The sequence below is a fragment of the Melospiza georgiana genome, chromosome 3 (genome assembly GCF_028018845.1).
Source record: "Melospiza georgiana isolate bMelGeo1 chromosome 3, bMelGeo1.pri, whole genome shotgun sequence".
In the NCBI taxonomy this organism is placed as follows: domain Eukaryota; kingdom Metazoa; phylum Chordata; class Aves; order Passeriformes; family Passerellidae; genus Melospiza; species Melospiza georgiana.
The window spans coordinates 79,361,412-79,383,932 of record NC_080432.1 but is presented as its reverse complement, the minus strand read 5'-3'; the positions used below and the strand labels follow the sequence as shown (position 1 = coordinate 79,383,932).

Sequence of the window (22,521 nt, the reverse complement as noted above, 5' to 3'; positions counted from 1 at the left end):
CGTCACCCCAGGTGGGACCTACCTCAGGTCACAGACACCAGGGCAGTGCTCAGAGAGAGGCCCAGCAGCAGAGCTGGCTTCCTTACTGGTACAGGGGATACCACAGTCTCGAGCTGGGTTCACTTGTTGGTTACACGCTGAAAGTCCCCCCTGTAATGCCACAGGCTCTCTTGGGCAGCAAGAATGATGCAGCTATCACTAACAGATTGCAGATCTGGTTTCTTTTCCTCTGCCTCTCTTTCAATCCAGACCCAAACTCTGCTTGGTAAATTATGCTTAGTCAGTTGGCACCTACAGGTCCAGCCAGCCGTACAGGATATTTTGAATTAAAAGAATTACTACTTTTTCTTTGAGTTGACACTCTGCCCTTTTTCTGGCATCCTCAGGGCCCTTCCACACTTTTCCTTGATTATACATGTTTACATTAATGCTGCAGAGAAAGGTGTCCACTGCAGGTCCTCCCACCTGACCACAAATGTTCAGATTGTGCCCAAAACCTATAAAGTAGCTTATACACATTGCCCTAGACTTCACCTTTGCTTCTATATGAAATTGCTGTCATGGACGCTGCAGAAGCTGCAATTAACTGTTTGTATGATAAATCAAATCTTTAGATCTCAAGGTCTTCCAAAAGCATGGCAGAGGTTCTGTGTTTAGTGAGAACAATAGTCTGATGATGGGACCACGCTCCTCTTACCACACTGGGAATGGGATCTGCAGCACACTCTTGTTTACCTGTGCTGTAACAAGAAAATACTGTGGAATACCACTATAATAGAAAAGGTATACAGTTTGTTCTCTTATTTTAATTGCAGGAAATACCTGAAGAATCCTTAGGGTGGATATAGTAAAACTTGGGGTGGAAAGGGGGTCCCTCTTGTTTTCTTTTAAAATATTTTTTAAAGCTCATGTTGCGAAAGAATATCCTGAAAAGCAAGTTCCTTGCTTTGGAAATTATTGCAATTTCATTTAATTATTAATAATTTCCAATAAAATTAATTTGTTTCATGAGAAAGTTTTATAAAATAGAGTCTATCTTGTCAGAGAGAAGCCTGTGGTTTAAATCATATTAAAAATTACAGGTGTTGGCCATTTCTAGTACAGATATCTCTATCTTACTAGTAGAATGGTGTGCTTTTTTACTGGATATTTGAACATTTTCAGTCCCATTATCTTTTTTCTCCTTATAAATAGTTGTAAACACCTTATTTTGGAAAATGAAAATGACCAAATATATAAAAGGAAGTTAAATTCAATAACTCAGCTAGATGAAAGCCTGATTTGCTCAGCTGCCCAATCTACAGGAATGTAAACAATAATGAGTTTTATTGATAGATAAGTGTAAAAAAAATTATTCAAATTTATACACTAGAAATGTCTAAATTGAAATAAATAAATAAATAAATAAACATATATATATGTAGACTAATATTAAATATTAAAGCAGCAATAGTTCAGCATATTTTGAAAATTCTGCACCTTTGAAATAGAATATATGCCTGTATGATATGGTTTATATATGTAAAGAAAGGAAAAGACTCAAATATGAGACTAAGCATTTAATCTCATGTAAGAATGTTCACACTGACATAGCCAAGTGTGAAATCTTATGAAATCAACAGATGTGATAATTTTCTGAATACATGACAAATAAAAAAAAAAAAAAAAAAAAAAAAAAAAAAAAAAAAGTATTTTTCCAAGTTTTTTCCAAGTTCACAGTGAAAAGCACCTTGTGCACATACAGTCTGGAGAGCTTCACCCTTTACCCTCTTCATATCCAACACTGAACACTGTGATAAGATCTGGTAATCTGTAGAATAATTAAATTAAAATATAAAATTTATTAAAAAAACGGGAGGTTCTGGAATATGGCAGATAAATCAACTGTAATGGTTTCTGCAATAACTTTTTGATATATTTTATTAATTAATAACACCTATTTCTCTGAAATGAATGCGGCAAATATTATTTTTCTTGTATTAGTTTCTTTTCTAATACACTATGGAGTCATAGATATAGTTTTGGGAAATTACATTATTATTCTAGGGAAGTATCCTGCATGTGAAAGAAATTCAGAGATGATACTGAAAGTCATGCCATGAGTTCATGAATGTCTATCACTAGGAAAAGTATATGAATGATGGGATACTGATTATTTTTGGAATCTCTCCTTATTTAAATTCTCTTCAAGTCATATTTCTTCAGAAAGTCTCCTACAGCATAGAATTTTTTTCTTAATTAACTGGAAAAAAAATGGGGCGGCTTAGTTTTGTGGTGGGCTTCATGCAGTAAGAAATGGTCTGAGAATCCTTGCAGAGCACAAAGGCAATCTCAGGCCCAGCATAGATACAAAGAGCTTTGCAATATGACTATTCACACCTTAAATTACACTATATCAAATAGTAAAATTCAATGCCAGTCACTTTCATTAAAAAAAAAAAAGAAAAAAAAAGGCAAAATCTTAACTTTTTGTGGGTTTTATTAAGTTTTCTTTGTCATGGTCACAGCTAGAGATTTATGCTTCTCTCCTCCACCTTGCCCTCACCCCAACCTTGATTTTCTGCTTTTATTTAAAAATAAAAGATATAACTTTGAGAAAATCACCAGAGAAATGCTGTGCCAGGTTCCAATAAAAAGTAAAACGTGCTGACATAGATTTTAAGGTCAGGAGGAAAAATATGATAATTCATTCTGACCTTTTTCAAAACACAGAACACAGAAAATTGGGAGGCAATACCTGCAATAAGTTATTTTTATTAAGTTTACAGTTTTGCACAGTGACAGTTTAAGTTTCCTCCCAGTAGTTGTTCTTTTAGTATGATTTTTCCACACTTATCTGGAAATATTTTCAAGGAAAAACTTGAAGGTAACAAGAGAAAAAAGGATTTCTTAGTTTGAAATGTGCTGACTGTGTACTACACAATGTCATTTGACTGCTTGTATCAGATACAGCCTCTCCCATTTTGTGTAAGCAAGCCACAGGATAGCATTCTTCTACAATGAAAAGCTTAAATGTGCATTAGGACACCCTTCATGCCAAACACAGAGGATAAGTGATCTCTTTCATTCCTTTGAATGCTCAGAACATTCCAAACAATTACCAAAAAAATATACAGAGAGAGCTACATTTATAAATAAATTTAGAAAAAAAAAATCTTTTCACTATATACTTTTTGAAAACCTGGAGTTCAGTCAAATATCACTGGAATGAACAAATGCATTTTAAGAAATACTTATTTGTATGACAATTTTGGATTTGTCTTTTTCAGTTTTTCAGCTCTGGAATTTCAGTTTTCACAGGCATTAAAAATATTCAAGTATTATGCTTTTTTATGATTTGCACGATTGTGGAGTTTTCCTCAGAGTTAAAAAGAGAAACTGTTTTCCTTGACCTTTTGAGGTAGGCTGATCCCAGAAATTTCTGTTCAGGGACATTTTCAGAGATTCTAACCCCTTGAAACCCATCTTTTGACTCCTCAGGGTTATTAAACATAGCTCAGGTAGTTGGAACTTGCCCAGTGGTGACATCTGTATGGCAGGTGACCCAAGTGGTGCTGTCACAGTGTTCCTGCTCTCTGTGTACGTACACACATGTACACAAACGTCAGACCCTGCGCAAAAGGATTCAGCCTCTTCCAGCAGCTTTTCCCTACAAGTATCCAAGGAGTTGGATAACTACAGGGTCACTTTTTATCACAAAGCTGCCACCTAAGGACGAGGTAGGAGCTTAGAGCCGTGCCTCCCAGTGACAGTGCTGGATGTTTTTTGGCCAGGAGAGATATATACCTTCATTCAGGAACAGATTACTCTTGGGACAGACCTAGATTATCTGTCACTTGGTTATTTCAGGTAGGGATGCCACTGCACCTCTCCAAATAGTTGTAACTCTTCATAAGCAGCAGTCACATCAGTGTGCATTCCTCCTGCTTGCTTACCTGTGCAAGGGCTGTATACTTTATACCCCTTGACATGTTATATAAAGCTTGAGAGGGCTTGAGTTAATTAAAAAAGGTAGTCATGATCTGTTAGGTTTAATATGAAACCTTTAGAGTGACAATGCAAAATCATGCTGCAGAAATCCCAAGACCTCCACCCAAATGAACTCAGTTGATAACATTTATTGACAGAACACTGGCATAATCTCATTAATATTTGCAAATTTCAATTACAGGGAGGGCATGAGCCTGTTTAAGTAGTCACAGTTTTCCATTATGATTGAAACAAACACCAATTTATTAATTCACCTTCCAGTTTTGAAAAAGGTGAAAGTGTGATGCTGCTAAGAATGATATATGGTGGAATAAATTATTTTTGCATAGATCTAATGTTATTTGTTTCCTGTGACATTGAAATTCTGTGTCAAATTCCGGGAGAGAGGAAAGGATAAGAAAGCATAGGTCATTCCTCTTTTAATGAAAAATTGACATGGTTCACTAGCATTATTAAAGCAAGTAATACAGTATTGTGTTGTTCAAGACCTGAGTCTTTTGGATAAAAATCACAATTGCAGTTCATAAAAAGGGAGGTAATTGTATTTCCCAAGAGGGAGCAAAGGGCGATGAAGTTACATTTTTTAAAATATTTTTTTCAGCAAAGATTTTCCCAAAATGAGAAAATTAACTACTAATCAAGTAGAATACTTTGACAACAAAACTCTGTCTTCCTAAGGACCCCAACCAAAACTTTTGAAAGAGGAGTCTTGCAAAGCATCAAAAGACAGGGATTTTGTGATATATCTTTAAATCTTCTATACAACCATGTGCTTATAGACATTAACAGAACAATTTTTTTACTAAAGTAACAGTTTATTTCCTCCTGACTTTTAAATAATATGAAGCATTATCATTACTTTCTTATTTGTATTATTTGGGATGTATTTGTACCAGAAGTCTCCAGTGTATAATCAGAACCACTGTCTACCTCAAGTAACAATCAGAGTCACCCAGTTCATATGGAGGCAATGATGTTAGACTAGGACAAGGAAAAAATAAACCCTCTGAAGCAAACTGTGCCCTCCTTCTACTCAAAGAGCAGAACTGGTGTGTTTATGCATCACACATCTAACACAAAAGCCACAATTCAGCCCCAGAAAGAATAGCTTGCAGATGTCACTGCCAGGCACAGTTTGCTGTCAATCTAAAAATAAGATACATGATCTTAAAAGGAGCTGAAGAAGCATTCTAGAAACTCTTTGCTAACTAGCAAAAGGCTGGACACATGGCAAAAAAAGGCTTTTCCAACACAGTGTAGATGAGAAGTCATTAAACCTTCTTCCTACAGCTTGCTGGAGCACTCAGAAAAGATTGTGACTTATTTGAGCAGCCAAAGAATTACTTTTCCTCACAATCCAGGTATTCAGCATGCTGCAAAAGTTCACTGTAGCTGCCATCCTAGGCTTTTTATTTCATTCTGCTCCTGAAAGTACAACACTGAAACACATCTGCTTTGGCATTCTTCATTAGATGTGACAAAAAAAACCCAACCACCTAAAAAACCCCCTGAGGTTGGAACCACAGCCTCATCACCTATCATGGAAGATGTCACTCTGTCTCATCAGGGTGCACAGTGTGAATGGATCTGGACTCACAGCTCCTTGGAGGGAAGATGAATATGTTTGGTGGCAGCTGGTAGAACAAGGAATATATTGAGCTCATCCTTCCTTTCCCTCTGGCTCAGCAAGACCTCCTCCCAAAGGAGAACAGCTCCAGTCAAGCTGAGTAAGAAGATGTGCTGTGAAATGGGAACAGCGTACAGCTTCTCAAAATCCAATTTCAATACTGAGAATATAGAATACTTAGCATGTCTTTAAGGCTGCAAGCAAGAGAGGGTTCGGATAAATCAGAAAGGTACACTTGCTCAGAGCCTTGCTAAAATCTACCTCTGGGCAGCCCTTATCCCTAATGATCAGGAAGAACAGATGGCTAACGGGTTTCAGTCCCTGCCTGGAAGCAGTGGGGTTTATTCTGTGCCCAAAATCTGGTCCCATTCCATGGCTGGGTGCCCACTGCAATCTGCACTTTGGAAAGAGTCTGAGGGCAGGGTCAGATCAGAGGAGATGGGTGGTAGAGGACCAGAAGAGGAGCCCAAATTGTTGAGCTGGACAAGCTCAATTTTGCACCAGAAGAGGCCACAGCAGAAGAAGCTGTATGATGAGAGTCAGCAACAATCCAGGCAGATCACTGGGAGAAGCAACAAATGCTAAATAAGTAAAATATTAAATAATTGCATAAATATTTCCAAAGACTTTTTTTTCCCTACATACATAAAAGAAATGGATGAAGAAGAGCCATTGGTTGAGAAATGGACCAGTATCTTTTGCCTTGCCCATTTCCAGACTATAAAAGAACCAGTTCCTATGTAGGTTTCAAAATAATCCTACGTATTTGAATAGGCAGTCAGTGACAAAAACCAGCAATGCAGAACAGTTAATTCAGATGCAAATATTAACAATTACTGTAAAACAGAGCTCATATAGTTAGCACTGTAGGAACAGATACTCTGATAATGAAAACTAAAATAACTGCTGTTATCCATAAATTCAGAGATTCTTACCCTACATTTTTATAAAATTCAGTCTGCATATCTGTGTGGTTACTGAACAGAGTTAAAATTCTGTGTGCAGTCTTTAAGATAATTTTTGAAAAGGGTAGCCTTCTGAGGATAGTTATTTAAAATTCAGAAGGCTGCCCAGAATATCAGAGTAAGTTCAGCATTAGTGTAATTTTTCAACCTGACCCCAGAGGCCTACGAACTAAAATGCCAGCAGATTAAAATGCCTTTTAAGAGCCATTCTGCACTAAGTGTATGTATGACAGAGTTATACTTTGAGTTATAAGCAGACAGTGCCACTTTGGAGGCGGCAGCTGCCACAGGCAGGCAAGGACAATTTTGCTGTAGCATGTGTCAAACAGTCGCAGGATCAGGCTAATTGAGAGGTCTCCATCACTGCAACAGCAGCTTCAAGGTTAGTTCAGGGAGTGGGGGTCAGAGTCAGGCCTGCACCCTGCTGAAAGCAGTCAAGAGGAAGGCACAATTTTGGCCAGAATAACATCTGTTTTTTTCACAGCTTATAGGAAGCTATTGGCACTGGTACCACATTGTCACCAAATGTGTCATGATCTTTCTCCCTGAATGTTTCAGGCTCACATCTGTTCAAAGGACCTTTGTCAAATGGACTGAAATATTTAATAGACAATTTATTGCTGAAAAATACAATTTTTTGATATTGAAGCAATCTGCAAAATTATTTGCAAAGCTGGATCTTAATGTGGAGCTTTTACTAAGAAACAGGCTGGAGAAAGAAGCTTCATCTTTGAAAGAAAGGCACCTCAAGAAATCTCAAACTTGTGATAAATTCTTTGTCTGACCCAGATTTGAGGCTGGCTACTACTTCACTCCCCATTAGCAACTGCTTGGTATGAATCCCTCTTTTTCTGGGCTGCATGAGTTGCATTCATCCACTGAGAGCTATCATCCCTGCAGACCAAACTGAAGGGAAGGAAGAGATAAAGGCAGAGGCACCAGAGGCATTACAGCAGGATGCAAGGAGCAGGATGCTCTTTAGATCATGAATTACAGTTGTAGTTAGTAGACGTGCTTCAGACACACACCAAAGAAGCTCCAGGCCGGCTTTAGATCTACTTACTTAACTATTCCTTTTTAAGTATCAGTGATAAATAACTTAAACTTTTTAGAACACTCTAAGATCTCCTTAATCATTATATGCCATACAAAGAGAAAAAAGTAATTTATATTTAGGTGAGAGTATGCACAATATATATTAAATTATGAATCAGAAATCAATATGCACATGTATGTCATGAATAATCATACAGTACCTCTCTCAAATTTTACAAGGGATCTTTCAATTTCTGCTCCTACCCTACTGTTTCTAAATATATTAATGGAGTTGCAAGCTACACATAATTTTTCAAGTATGAAGAATTTTAGGGAACTCAGTGATTTCACTAAACAAAGTAAGTGACTTATATATCATCTCAACTTCCAAACTAAGCTAAGCTAAAAATCCTGGTCTGCTTCATTAAGTTTCAATTTTCTAAATAATGTTCACTTCTTTGTTGGTCAAGCCTAAAAGCTCCTACTGAATAATGAAACTGATATTTGGCTACTGCCCATTTATCAGAGTCAGATACAGGGGCTTTTCTTAAGTTAGATACATCAAGTTCATTATACATGTGCTTGTGCCATAATTAAATCAGACTCCTTGAAATTCCACTAAAAGCATCACTTAGAGAAAGAAATGGCTAAAATATTTAGATTTGTTCTTTCTCCTAATTTGAATCCTCCAGAGGTATTAAATGCAGCTTGCTGAAACCCTAACTGGAAGTAATGTCCGGAGAAGGCACTGGGACCTCATGACCTTCCCCCTGGGATTCAGTCTTACCACACACCTGGGGTCACAGCATTTGAAAGCAATTATTTTACCATTGATGGGAAATTATTAGCTCTCTGATAGGTACCTTTCCCCCAAGAGCACTGTAATTTACATATGCAACTCATGAACCACAAAACTGATATTGTAGGACTATGCTGAGAAGTAGAGTCTCTTCCAGGCAGCATTTCAATGTATCCATACCCAGACTAATATTCACTGTTTTGAAGTTTTGCTATCTTGCATCAGAGAAAGAAAATAAAACATTGCAAAAGCTCACCAATAAAAGATTAGAGAAGATGACTTATAGATGTTGGAAAAAATGCAGTGACATTAAATATCAAGAAATAAAAAATTGTTGTAAGTCACTCTAAATTAAATGTGTTTTCCCCCAACTAAATTAAATATTATTTTTGTTATGAAATTAGCTCACTGTCATTCAACTGCATATTACAACTGTCTAAAATATCCAAAGCATAATTTACAGCTAGCTAAAAAGTGTATATTTTAAAGCTTAAAGGAGTTTGATTTCTGAGACTCTGCCCTAAATTTGTCATTATTTTTGTTTTCTTGACACAAAGAATACTGATAATCACCAAATGAAGATTCTTGTGTCTGTTTGCCTTCTTGACAAAAATTAGTAATGCATCTTTTAAAAGAAGTGCTAGTGCCCTCAATTTTTTGTACCTCTGAAAAAAACAAATTTTTTCAGCACTATATAAATTTCTGAAAACAAACTCACTGTAAATAGATAATAGCTTTCCTATAACAACAATTTCTGGATAAAATGACCTCAGCATTTGATAAGAAATTTAACTATAATTAATGCAGAAAAGTATGTAGAAGAGTAGCAACCATTATCTAAAATATTTTACCACATTCAAATCTTCCTCTACTTCCAGAATATTATTATATATTTCACAGTTAATGGCTGGTTACAAATAAATATTAAACCCCCGTTACACTATTTGTATAAATATTATGCTATGCTGTAATAGCACCATTTAAATCAACCTAGTTCATTCATTCCTAGCGAGCAAAGTGAATAAACAGCATCTATGCGTTTGGAGTCACACTGACCTAAATAATACTAAGATTACATCTATGGAAATGAGTTAAATTATAGTAGGGCATGAATTCATGCCCTGAAACTACTTTTTTTCCTAGAACATAAAATGTCAGGGCAGGCCCTGACACTCTTTTGATCTTGGCTACTTGACCAGCTGTCTCCCCAGGGCCTCCTGGGCACAGCTAGGGCACTAGCCCAGCTCTGGGGCTGTTCCCAAGAGGCAGGCTGGATGCAGCCTGTGCTTGGGAGGCTAAGGGAGCTTAACCATATGGAACTGGCCGTGCCTAGCTGGCCTCCAGGCTAGAGGGAGGCCTTGCATCATTCAGTTTATTCATAAAAATTACAGGCAAGGAGCAGAAACGCAGCTGTAATAGGAAAAAGCCCCAACCAAACAAACATGTAAACAACAAGCATTCCCAATTATTCTCCCAACAGTAAACATTCCCAATTAATCTCCCATAATTACTGGAATAAAGGAGACGAACCCTGACAAATCTGTTCTCTCGTGTCCCTGGGGGATAAACAGACGCGAGTGGCCGGCTCCTGCCCACCAGCGAGCTGGGGATTTGCGCTGCCTCTCCGCGCTGCGCGTCCCTCGCTGACCCAGCACGCTGGTGCTGTGCACAGCCGGCTCTGCAGGCTGCCTGGCCCCTAAGCACCCCTTACTGACACGTGTCAGCTCACATCAACAACACCCATGCAGCTTCAGGTGCTCAAACACCACGCCAAGGAAGGCAGATTTCTTTCTCCCAGCTGCGCACTAAGCTTTCAGCCACATTTTGAATGTACATCCTGAGCCTATATATTGTTCAGCTGCAGGGCATTTTCCTCATCGAAGTTTTTAAAAAGACACAATTTCCCACTCACTGCTGTCTTTAGTTATGCCAAGGAGACAATTTCTTTCTTTCTCTTTCTTTCTTTTTCTTTCTTTCTTTCTTTCTTTCTTTCTTTCTTTCTTTCTTTCTTTCTTTCTTTCTTTCTTTCTTTCTTTCTTTCTTTCTTTCTTTCTTTCTTTCTTTCTTTCTTTCTTTCTTTCTTTCTTTCTCTCTCTCTATCTCTCTCTCTCTCTCTCTCTTTCTTTCTCTCTTTCTCTCTTTCTCTCTTTCTCTCTCTTTCGCATCTTTCTCTCTCTTTCGCTCTTTCTCTCTTTCTCTCTTTCTTTCCTCTCTTTCTTTCTTTCTCATCTCACCTGAAGTCTTCCTTAATGTATGAGCTGTATTACCAGGAATAAAATAATCAACCTCCACTAAACAAGTACCTTTCAAAGAAATCCCCTAGTTACCTTCCTAATTCTTCTCCTTTGTCCATTAGCCTAAAACCATGATCTACACAACATTGTGTCTGCTCAGAAATGGGGCAGGGATTATTCTCCCCATCCGGAAAAATATTTGGATCTTTTCAAATGCTTTTTTCTGAAGTTGAAAAAGTAAGTTTAAAGTCTTCAAAATCTCAGAAGAAAAGAATTTTTATTAGGGGCAGATCAAGAACTTTGTGGCAATATTTTGGGGACTTCTTGCAGATTTTTATTTTTTCTTATTTTCACAAGAAAATCACCTTATAGATTAAGAAAAATGAAAAATATACCTTTTAATTAATATATTATCACAGTGCACAGGAAATATAGGAAAATATGTCATTTTTATGGACAGGTTAATTTTAAATTAACTTATATGTCAGAAAAACCTACATTTCAAAGAAATTTGAGCCAGCTTCAAGTTTTACTTGAGACCTGGCTTAAATATCTTCAAAGACAAAACTTTTGTGATAAGAAGTTTTGATCCATTCTGAATTGACATTTAAAAATTGATTTTTAAAACTGGATACAGATTCTTTCAAAGTGGTGAATGACAAAGAGGCATTTTTCAGATATGTTTGCTTGGTGTAAAAGAGAAATCATTTGAAAGTTTAGAAAATATTTTTATCCCTTTGTCATCTTTCTCTTCTTTTTCTAATTGAAATACTTTCCTGCTTCCACAAAAAAAGAGTAGTGGAAAATAAAAGAAAATTACACACTATCATTAAAACTACTTATATACTCTCTGTTTCTGAAACAAACAAAGCAAAAGTTTCTAGTTTGTTTTGTTACAAAAGAAGAAATGACGAATCTTAATGACAGATAAACCTTTGCAACTCATTTTTGCTAAAGAAAATAATTTCTGTTCAATGTTAATGCTCACAAGTAAAGCTTCTGTCATGAAATGCATCCTTTGTTGTTCCTTGCTATTAAGTTGTGGAAGGTGGAGGTTTACAAAAACATCTCTGAGGCATCTGCACCATAAATTGTCTTTTGTTTGCCACCAGGAGGGAGGAAGGGCAGTTACAGCACTGTACATCCAATATACAAGGGAGGAAAGAGCTGTTGCTTCGTGCTCACCTAAATCCACTTCACTAGCAGCCAGGGAGCAGTCCTGAAGGAGCTGCTGGGAAAGCAACCAGAGAAATGAAATATGATTTCAGGCACATCAGAACAAAGGCCTGAGTTCCATTTCCTGCAGTTGCACTTTGACTTTTGGAAGCCCGTGTATTTTGCCATACCTGAAGGAAGCGAATTTCGTTCTCAGTTCAGAAAGCCCCAAAAGAATAGCTAGCAATGTCATTGGTAACCAGAATTTTTTCATATGTGAACTGAGAATTTCTGATACCAGGACAAATTTTTCACTAGTTCTCCTCAAAAGTTTTCTACTTCTGAGTGAAACTCTGTGGTTGGTAAAAACTTATCAGTCATATTTTCTTTTTCAGAATTATTTGCCAAAAAGATCATAATAGAATATATGGAGATTCTGCATCATCATTCAGGAATGTAATTTTCCACCAGAAGACAAATAAAGACATGTTGTTTGACTATACTGATAGATTCTACATTGGCAGATTTTTTTCCTGCTGCAAATCTGGTTTACTTTAGATTTGAGATTAATCCTTTTACAAGAGGCAGGAATGTGAAATTATAAAGAGGAAGGATTTGCTGCCACTTCTGACACTATTTATACTTACATGGCACTCACAAAGGCAAGGACATGCAGCAGCAAATTATCTAAAATATTTTTCCTCAGATCTTCCTTTGACATCATGACAAAGTTAGCTCCACTCAATCCATTCAACAGTCTTTTCAGCATCAAAATTTTATATGAAGAAATGGTATATCTATTTACTGTATTAAATAAAATGCTGTATGAAATACTCCTCTGCTCCACTGTCATCTTCAGTTTACCCAAAAGCTCCACATTACATTCAGAGAAAATATTTTTCCAATTCTCCAGTATGAGACTGTAGTTGATTTTTCAAGTTTAAACAGGAAAACCTTGAATGTGATTGTAGGTGACACTAGCCTGTAGTTGGCAAAATATCTTTCAGATTCATGTTTTTCAGGACAAAATGTAACACTGGCTTCAGACACTGAAGTAAAGATTCTTTTTGTTTTCTCTTTTTTCAGGATTTGAATACATTTTGGTTTTTTTTCTTTTCTTTGGTTGGTTGCTTGGTTGGTTGGGGGGGGTTTTGCTGAAGTTTTTTTTTTTTTTGGTTGTTGTTTTGTGTTTGCTTGTTTTTTAGTTTTGCTTTGACAGCATTGCCTCTTATTTATAGCCTTGGGTTTAAAACATTCTGCAGGAGAACCATTGGACCCTACTGTTCTACCTTCAGGAAACAATTTAACCACTCTCATCTATTTACTGTGTTGTCAAATCTTCCTCTGTAACTTCATGGTCAGATAGAAAGAAGAAACAGCAAATCCCTGCTGGGATGAGGAAGTCAGTCAGTAACAAAGATTATACAGATTTGGATATTAAAAAAGTATATACGTATGCACATGTATACACACAGATAAATGGGTATACAAATGCACACAAAATCTGTTAGGGCCATCTGGATTTGCAGCATGGGAAGTGGTTATTTTCTGGCTTTAGTCTTCTTTTGAGGCTCCCATCCTGTCGTTATGTCAGCTTTAGTTACTTCTCCCATGGCCAGAACATGTTAGGTAACTCAACTTTCATAATTTTATTTTTAACCTCAGTTGCACTCCTTTTATGTCTTACTTCTGTCTTAGGAATCTTTTCACTAAATAGTGCACTTTTCCCTCTCTTGAAAAAAAACCAAACCAACAACATAACACATCCTTATATATATATTTTTACTTCATTTTGCTATGTCTTCACCATTTCCAAATTTGTTTCTAAGTTCATTCAGGGTTTTGCCAAACTCATTTTTGTCTTCATACCTGGCAAATGTCATGCCTTCTATAAAAGTAAGAGGAAAAATAAAAACAAACCTGTCTGCAAAGAATGCAGGATGCAGTGTAAATCCATTTCCCTTGATGTAAAGTGACTTATCTCCCAAGAGATGCCAGTTTTCTCAGGCTGTCATCACAGCAGCAATGTCAGGTTGGAAAGGGAGGTTTTGATGTAAGTTGAATGTCCATCAGCTAGTGCAGAAAGTTCACACGCTGCTGAGCAAGCTTAAACACTTGTTGTAGAGGACAAATCCCTTATTTGCCATCTCATTTTTCACTTACTTCTACATAGAATTAATTCATTAATATTAATGTTGCATTTTCACACTCTAAAAGAAAACTAACACATATATATGTGCTATAAATCAGTTTATTAAGTCCTTTTACCAATAATTTTTGGTAATTTGCAGACACTTTTTACCATTTTCTGCTGTAATGTAAAATCCTGTCATCCCTTGGTAGACTCTGAATATGTGTCTTCTATAATAGAGTCTAATAGCTTTATTTATGACAGTCCTTTAGAGACTCCAGCAACTGTGCGCAGTCAAGATTGTTCAAGCCATTATAATACAAGATTGTATTACAGTGATTTGAATGGATAAAAGTTCTTTCATTTCCAAAAGGGAAATAAATTGTTAGACACTGCTCTGTAATGTATGAGGACAAACGTGTTCCTTTAGTCCCCTAGACACAGATCTGTCTTTTCTCAAGCAACCCTGTTGCAAAAAATAAAATGCCTAAGGACTAAGAGGATTAGTGAACAAAAAGTAGAGGAATTATCTATTTATTTACTTATTTTGTAGCGTGAAATGTTGTATATCAACTCAAGTACCTTAAAAATTCTTTGTTTGGGCATATTCAACAGTTTACCCATGGAGACATTCCTTCAATTTGTCTCCTTGAAAAATGTCTGAATCTAACAGAATTAGCTATTAAAGTCTACCTTGTGCAGTGTTAGTTCATTTTTATATGTAAAGTTCACTTTGCAGTAGTCCTTCATTATAAACCTCATCCTTCACATCTTATCTACAAAAGTTCATTTTGGCTAGAAATATGAAAGAGTACAGCTGTGCAACCCATTTTAAAACAGTTAATTGCTTCCAGTACTTCTAAAGTATATAAAACATTAAAAGAAAAAGTAGCAATATTTGAAGATTTTCCCCTGAAAGTTAAAGTTGTCTAGTGCTGACAAAATTTTATAACCACAGATTTACATATTTGAATAAACTTGGGAAAACTATTACCTTTCATGGTCATTGACCACAAAAGCATCTCTGTTCAACAAAATGTGATTAGGTCCCCTTGAGGTCAGCACATGCTTAAAGACTAATATTTATTTAAGGGTTTTGCTGATGTGAGTCTTTCTGCAATTACCATTTCATCTGATTGTGTTAACAATACACAGTAATGCTTGTTTGTTCAGGAAAAAAAATTTGTGCATACAGACTTGTAATACTTGAGAGAGAGAGGGATGAATCTAACACAGCATTTATGCAACAGGATAGAAGTACATTTAAGAGCTATTGCTGTGCTGGGCAAACCAAGAGCATAAATAACAGAGAAAAACACAGTCCTGGTAGTAAGTGATGTCTGGCCATTTGCATTAAAAGTTTGAAATTTCTGTTCTTGATTTTATTTTTTTTTTTCCATACATTTGTGCTCTGCACCCAAATGGAACTAAGCTAGTTTTTCTTGTATATCCATCTTTTTATTTAGTTTAGCCAGTAGCATATCATTTCAGTCTGCATGCTTTTCTAAGGAAGATCATTCTATCAAGGAAATATCCTGGTTGCCATAAGAAAAAATCGAACACACACACACACACACAAATACACACACACATGTGAAAGCAAAGCACAGCTGAGACTAGACATAGTCCAGTGATTGGTATTTTAAGTTGCACATGATACTCTTTCCTTGTTCTATTGCACTGCATTTAGATATTGTATGGCTCTCCAGACATGCTATGCATAATTTTACATACCATCTGCTTTACATGCCAGGTTCCATATGTACAATGTATAACCTAAAACCAATATTTTGAATGATTTGAGCTACAGTGGAGGCTTTTGTTCCTAAATTGTTGAATAGAAGAATATAGTCCTAAATAAATTATCCAATGAATGTGTTCTGAGTCTAACAAACAATAAAATTTATTTTGAATGTGTTCTTAAAGGTGGAGTAATGACAAAATTTAGGTGACTTTCAAGAATCCCAGTAATGTTGTTTCTTAGATTCAAATACCAAGAGACCTGTAAATGCTTGCTACCATTCACTTAACAACCATAGCAATACAAGGGCATAAACATGTTTCAGAGTCAGGCAAGGGACAGCAAAAATAATCTTGATATATTCATCTGAATAAAGATGAACAGCATTTACTCCTCAAAACAGGATTAGGTTTATATTGTTGCTGAAAGTGAGTAATGGTTATTCAGAATCATGTTCTGGAGCTTCCTGGTACTTCATTATCTGGCTTCATTCAACTCTGCCTTAAATACTCAGATCTTATAAAGTCTTTAGTTACAGGTGAGCCTAAAAAACCTAAACTTCTGTTTTGGAGATGCTGTCCACAGGATCTGTCTGATTGTCCATACACATCTTTGAAGAATAAGTACTACAACATCAAAATGAAAAAAAACCAAATAATTACAAATAATGGCTCTCAGATAAACCCAAATATTTATTCAAATAATATCTTCATTTTTGAAACTGCTGACAGAAAGAAGAGGAGCATTGCTTTGGATCTTAAAAAAAGCACCATCATCACACCCCACCATACACCTCAGTAAAAAAAAAATCCAAACCTCTTAATATTGAAGTAATTACCATATTTTTCACATTTGACTCGAAATAGAAGTTTTGTCAACAAAAATATGTTGTGACATTACAACATGTTTGCAAACAGCAGATAGATTGGAGAATAGAGGAAGCAACAAAGTAGCTCAAATAAAATTTTACTCTGTGTAGAGTCCCATAAAATATGTACCCTCCACTTCCATATATGGCACATGATAAAAGAAACATTAGAATTCACAGGAAAATTAGAAAGAAACCTGCAATATGACATTTTAAGAATGAGATGTCTGTCTTGCCTATGGATTTGCAAGGAGAGAAGAGATAATCAGTGAAGCATTTGTCCATTTTGCTGGTTTTTTTCCCACTGTAGCATGAACATCTTAATCTTTTCACAGTTAAGTATTAGTGACACATTCAGTTCATTTCAATGACAATTCTACCAAATGCCTGCAAAAAAAAAGCTGCACAAGAGATGCAGCACTTCAAACTTTGCTTTTATATTTGCCTCTTAATCACAAAGTTGTACTTAAAAGGGAAACATCATTATTGGACCATGAGAAAGAATTTTTCTTCTTGGATTGTGTAAGTGGCGGAGGCTACAAGGGTGCTCTGTGAGAAGCTGCCAGAAGCTTCCCCGTGTCCTACAGAGCTGATGTCAGCCAGCTCCAAGATGGACTTGCCACTGACCAAGGCTGGGAACCATCAGCAATGGTGGCAGCACCTCTGGGATAACAGGTTTAAGAAGGGAGAAAAAAGACCCTGAGCAACAGAAATTGCAGCCAGAGAGAGGAGTGAGCAATAGAAACTGCATTCACAGAGAGGACTGAGAACATGTGAAAGCAACAGTTCTGCAGACACCAAGGTCAGTGAATAGGGAGTGGGAGGAGTGTAAGATTGACCCCAGTGCAAAACAACTAAATAAACTGTTTAGTGCAATACCACAGAGGAGCTGCTCCAGGTGCCAGAGCAGAGATTCCCCTTCAGTCCCTGGTGCAGACCATGGGGAGGCAGCTGTGCCCCTTCAGCCCATGGAGCTCCATGGTGGAGCAGAGATCCACCTGCAGCCCCTGGAGGAACCCACACCAGAGCAGATGGATGCTCAGATGAGGCTGTGACCCCTTGAGAAGCTCATGCTGGAGCAGGCTTGTGGCCCTGTGGAGGGAGGATTCCACACTGGAGTAGTGTCCCTCTTCAGGAGACCCACATGGGAACAGCCTGCACCTGAAGGAGTGCACCTTGTGGAAGGGCCCCACGCTGGAGCAGCTCATGAAGAACTGCAGCCCATGGAAGCACTTGTTGGCAAAGTTCATGGCAGACCGTCTCCCACGCCATGAACACCACACCAAAGCAGGGGAAGAGTGTGAGGAGTCCTCCTACTGAGAAGGAAGGAGAGGCAGAGACAACCTGTGATGAACTGACCCTAACTCTCGTTCCTTATCCCCCAGAACCATTGGCAGGGAGGAGGTAGATAATTAAGGTGCCAAGTCAAGCCTGAGACGAATGGAGGGCTGAGAGAGGGGGCTGAGAGGGGAAGGGGAAGGATGGATGTTTAAGATTTAGCTTTTATTTCTTGTTTTTCTACTCTGGTAATAAATTAAACAAATTTCCCCAATACGTATTTGTTTTCCATGTGACAGTAGCTGCTGATTGATTCCCCTGTCCTTATCTCAACCCATGAGCTTTTTGTTACATTTTCTCTTCCCTGTTTGGCTGAGGAGGACAGTGATAACACAGTTTTGGTGAATTCCTGGCATCCACCCAGGGCATCCCAGCACAGCTATCACTGTAATAGTTACATTGTTCATGAGCATGAACATATTTCTGATACTTGATAAGATTTTTGACTAAATTCAGCATGTAGGGATGCTTGGGGGTTCTTTCAACACTCAGATTTGGAAAAAAAATTAAAAATCACATTTTCATCTTTAAGACATTCCAAGGAGTTGAGAGTGGTTAGTCAGGTTACAGGAATAAGTCTAGCTTTTGCCATTTGAATATCAATATTTGTATTTGGTGCTTCATTATATATCTGACTGCTCCCAATCTAAATACTGCACTGAACAGAGGACGTTCTGTGAACTAGAACTTCCATTTGCTAATGGATTTTTTTTTTTGCATAAAATCTTCTTTGTAATCCATATGAATATGGGCATTTTAATTATTAATCAGAAGCATTCTTTCTTATTTGTATCTGTGCTGTGAAAGAGTTGGATAAAATGGGATAAAAAATTAATGTACATTTAGATTTTTCTCCTCTCTAGAGGGAGGGAGTTCATGAGTTAAATGCTTATGCAACACCTTTCCTTACAAACTGTACTACAGTTCTCTTGTTACTTCTCTATTGAGCCTTTCTGGGCCTGATCCACAGGCCACTGAAGTCAATGAGAGCCCATCTAATTGTCTCCAACTGCTTTCAACTTTTTAGTGAGAAAAACGATATACTGGAAAAAGTATCAGTTACTAAGTAATATGTTATTATGTCTATGGGTGAAAAAATGGGATTCAGCCCACTTGATTTCCAACATACCAAGAAATCATTCCAGTATTCTCCAGTGCAAAAAATGGCAATGAAATTCTAGAAGACAATCCTGACACTGCTAAAACTCTTGGGTTAGAGAGCTAGCTTCTAAGAGGAAGTTTCTTTGATACATCTCTTCTGCTTTGCCATCTCTCCATCTTCTGCCCAGTCCCTTTCATTCCGTATCGACCATAATTGCCTTCCTCTGAAGTCAATTGGGAGTTTTGCCATTGACTTCAATGGCGGAGTTATCATACCCAGGATGAAAAACAGAGTGAGATCGTTGCCAAAGTACACACGGTAGAAGTGAGTAAAAAGATTTCAATGATTTACCAAAGTCCACCTAAAAATCGCCAGCAACTGTGCGCTTTCCTATGTGTTTCCCACAAATCGCACCAGGCAGTGTAGGAGAACAAAAAGCCCCTTGCACGGTGTTCCAAGCATTTGGTAGCCGGAGCTGAGCCCCTGCCTGAGCGGAGTTAGCCGTGCGCAAACCCGAGCAGAGCGGAGCCCCCCGCTAATTGATAGCAAACATTTCACAAACACTACGCTTCCCTGAGGGACGAGCGTTTTCGCACCGGAGCCCTCTGCAGCGCAGGAGGACGGAGCGCGCAGGACGGGGAGCGGGCAGGAGCGGCGGCCCCGCTCTCTCTGCGCTGCTGGGCACCGGCCGGGGCTGCGCTCCGCTCCCCCGGTGCGCGGCACCTGGCTGCTCCTCTCCGCAGGTGAGGCGCCCGGCGGAGCTCCGTCTCCGCGTCCGACCGGTGCCGCCGCGGCGCCCCAAACACCGGACGGCGCTGGCAGCCCCTACAGACGTGGCCAAACCCGAGCAGTAGCAGCGGGCAGTGCCCGGGGCGTACGGGGGGCACCGCGCCCTCCGTGCCCCGGTCCCAGCTCGGAGCCGCCAAGGAGGGAGCCCCAAGCGCGGCAGGGCACCCTCCACACCTTACCCGCCCCCGGGGGACCCCGGCGAGGCGCGGAGCCCCGTACTCACCGCGGTGCTGCAGGCAGCAACCCGCAGCGCAGGCGAAGCGCCCCCGCCCCGGCCGGTGCCCGCTGCGGTGCACAGACCCCGTCCCTCGGCGCCCACATCCAAGCCCCGGTCGAGCAGCTAAAAGTCCTTCTGAGGAGCACACAGCGAGCCCCGCCGCCTCCTGCCTCGGATCGCTGTCACCTCCCCGCCCCTCGCCCCCCGCCCTGCGCCCCCCCGGCGGGCGGCAGCAGTGTAAGCAGTCCCTCACCCCTCACATCACGCACCGGCAGAGGTGCCGGTCCTCGTCGCTACTTACCGGGCATCCTTCAGAGCGGCGGGCGGGCGGGCGGGAGCGAGGGAGGAGGAGGAGAGAGGGAGGGAGGGATTGAAGGAGGGAGGGAGGAAGGAGGGAGGGAGGGGGCTCCGGGCGGGCTGCGCGGCGCTGCGCTGCGCTGTGCTGTTCGGCAGCCTGGGCAGCTCGGCAGAGTCAGTGAGTGAGTGCCTCCGTGCGTGACGGCGTGTGCGTGTGTGCGCGATGCTGGACACAAGCGAAAGGAGACTCAGGCACGGAAGGGCGGCGGGGAGCGGCGGGGGCGATCAGGGGGCGCAGCCCGGGCATGGCGGTGCCGCCAGGTGCGGCCCAGCGCGCCCCCGGCCCCGCGGCCCCCAGCGCCCCGCAGCCGCGGCGGGAGCTGCCGGGGAACGGCTCGGGGGAGGCGCGCATCCTCCCCGCCGCCACACGCACCGCCGGGTGAATGGGGGGAGCGGGGGGAGGGATTTAAAAAAAGGGTAATAAAAAAAGCCCAATCACTAGGGGGGAAAAAAAAAGAAAAAACCGCAAAACTCTGGCTCTACTTCCCGGGCAAGGTTTGAGCCCCCCGCCCTGGAGCTGCGGTCCCGCGGCAGCGGAGCGCTCCCGCCGCGCCGGAGCCGTCACCGCCCGCGGCGCAGCACGGCAGAGGCTGCCGCTGCCGGGAGCGCCCAGCTGAGAGCCAGAGCCGCTCCCCGCGCACGCAGGAGCCTCCCTCTTTCCCTCCCTCCCTCCTTCCCTCCCTTTTTTCCATCCTTCCCTCCCTCGCCCTCTCCCAGTCCGCTACGGCGGGCGACGCAGCCAGGTGCTGCCGGCTCGCCCTGCGGCCGAGGAAGAGCCGGGCAGGGCCCTCCGCCGGCGCTGGCTCCTCCGCGGGAAGCGGCCGCGCTCCCGCAGGCACCGGGCTGGCGCTGGGAGGCTGCCGCCGCCGGGACGCGGCCGGAGGGGCAGAGCGAGGGGCGCGGAGGGGAAGACGGCTGCCCCCAGGAGCTGCCGGCGGGGCCCAGAAGCGGAGGAATGAAGCAGCAGCGGCGAGGGCCCGCCTCTGCCGGGCAGCGGTGCGGGGCCCCAGAGCATCTCTGCAAACGCCGCTGCCTCGCTCGGCTGCTCACCTCCCGCCCGAGCGGAGTGACCCGCTGCAGAGGACCGAGGATGGTGCATCATAGCTGCTGGATGTTTTGGGGGAGGAGGGGGGAGCAAGCGGAGAAGGGAGGGAGGGCATGATTATAGGAATCGAATGGAAAGGGGGGAAAAAAGCAACACGCACACTAAAAAAAGCCCGTTCTCGGGAGAGAAATCAAAAATAGCCACAACAGCATTGAAAGTTGCTCGCTTAGTGATTTGCATTATAACGCTGCCGCTGCTGCTTGGCTCCTCCACCAGTGTGCCCAAAGAACATGCAATATGGGAGAGGGGGAGCTATGTACTTTTTCTGTGATCTCTTTCTTAAAAAAAACCGACCCAAACCAAAACGCAATCCCGCACGCCCCACTCCTTTGATGGAGAGGTGGCTGCCGGTGGTGGTTTCGGAGCTCCAAAAGGAGTTTCCTGGGGAAAGGGCAGTGTGTAGAGGACCCGTGAAAGTGCTCCTGTGGGACTTTGGGCCCTGGAGTTTGGCAGCCCGGGGAGAGGGGGGAGCAGGCGCTGATGCCCGGCCGGAGGGATGCAGGGAGTGCCCGGCGGCTGCCAACGGGGGCAGCGCCCTATCCCGGGGCACAGGGCGGCAGGGAGCCCCCGCCTGCTTCCCCTCGCTCCTCCCGCCGTGCCATTCGAGATCAGTGATAAGTGGCTCTGTTTTCGGGGGCAAAATAAATTAAAAAAAAAATTAAAAGACTGGATAAAACCTAATTTTTATTTATCAACGGTTCATGCTCTGATTTAAAAAAATATAGCACCAAATCTTAACCGAGATTATGCAGTTAAATGTATGGAGCTTGAGGCAGCGTGGCTGTTTGCCAGACCTATGATCCATTAACCTCTTTAGCTCATTGTTGGCAGGCAACAATAGCACACGAATAAATTCTTACATTTTAAAGACAAGCCATTTTCTTTTCACAGTAAACTCCCCTCTTCTATGCTGCAATTAAAAATAGAGTATCAACAATAAAAATTTTGAGAAAGAAATAATACTGTGAGTTTTTAGCTGCTTTGTGTTCATTTTTATGGGCAAAAACATTGTACTATGCTTAAGGCAATATGCATAAAGGTGGACAGAGGCATATTAAAAATTCTTAT

At 40.9% G+C, this 22,521-nt stretch overlaps 1 protein-coding gene across 2 annotated transcripts in view; it reads right to left on the bottom strand.

Moving 5' to 3' along the window:
* HS3ST5 (heparan sulfate-glucosamine 3-sulfotransferase 5) overlaps positions 1–20,323 on the bottom strand; it is a 192,690-nt gene extending 172,367 nt beyond the window's left edge. Inside the window, exon 1 of one of the 2 annotated variants that reach the window (XM_058021249.1) lies at positions 20,293–20,323. The gene's annotated coding sequence lies outside the window, so the exon portion shown is untranslated. Of the gene's footprint in view, positions 1–19,997; positions 20,112–20,292 lie in introns of those variants that run through there. The other variant, XM_058021250.1, reaches the window with a different exon arrangement.
* Between the last annotated feature and the right edge of the window lie 2,198 nt (positions 20,324–22,521).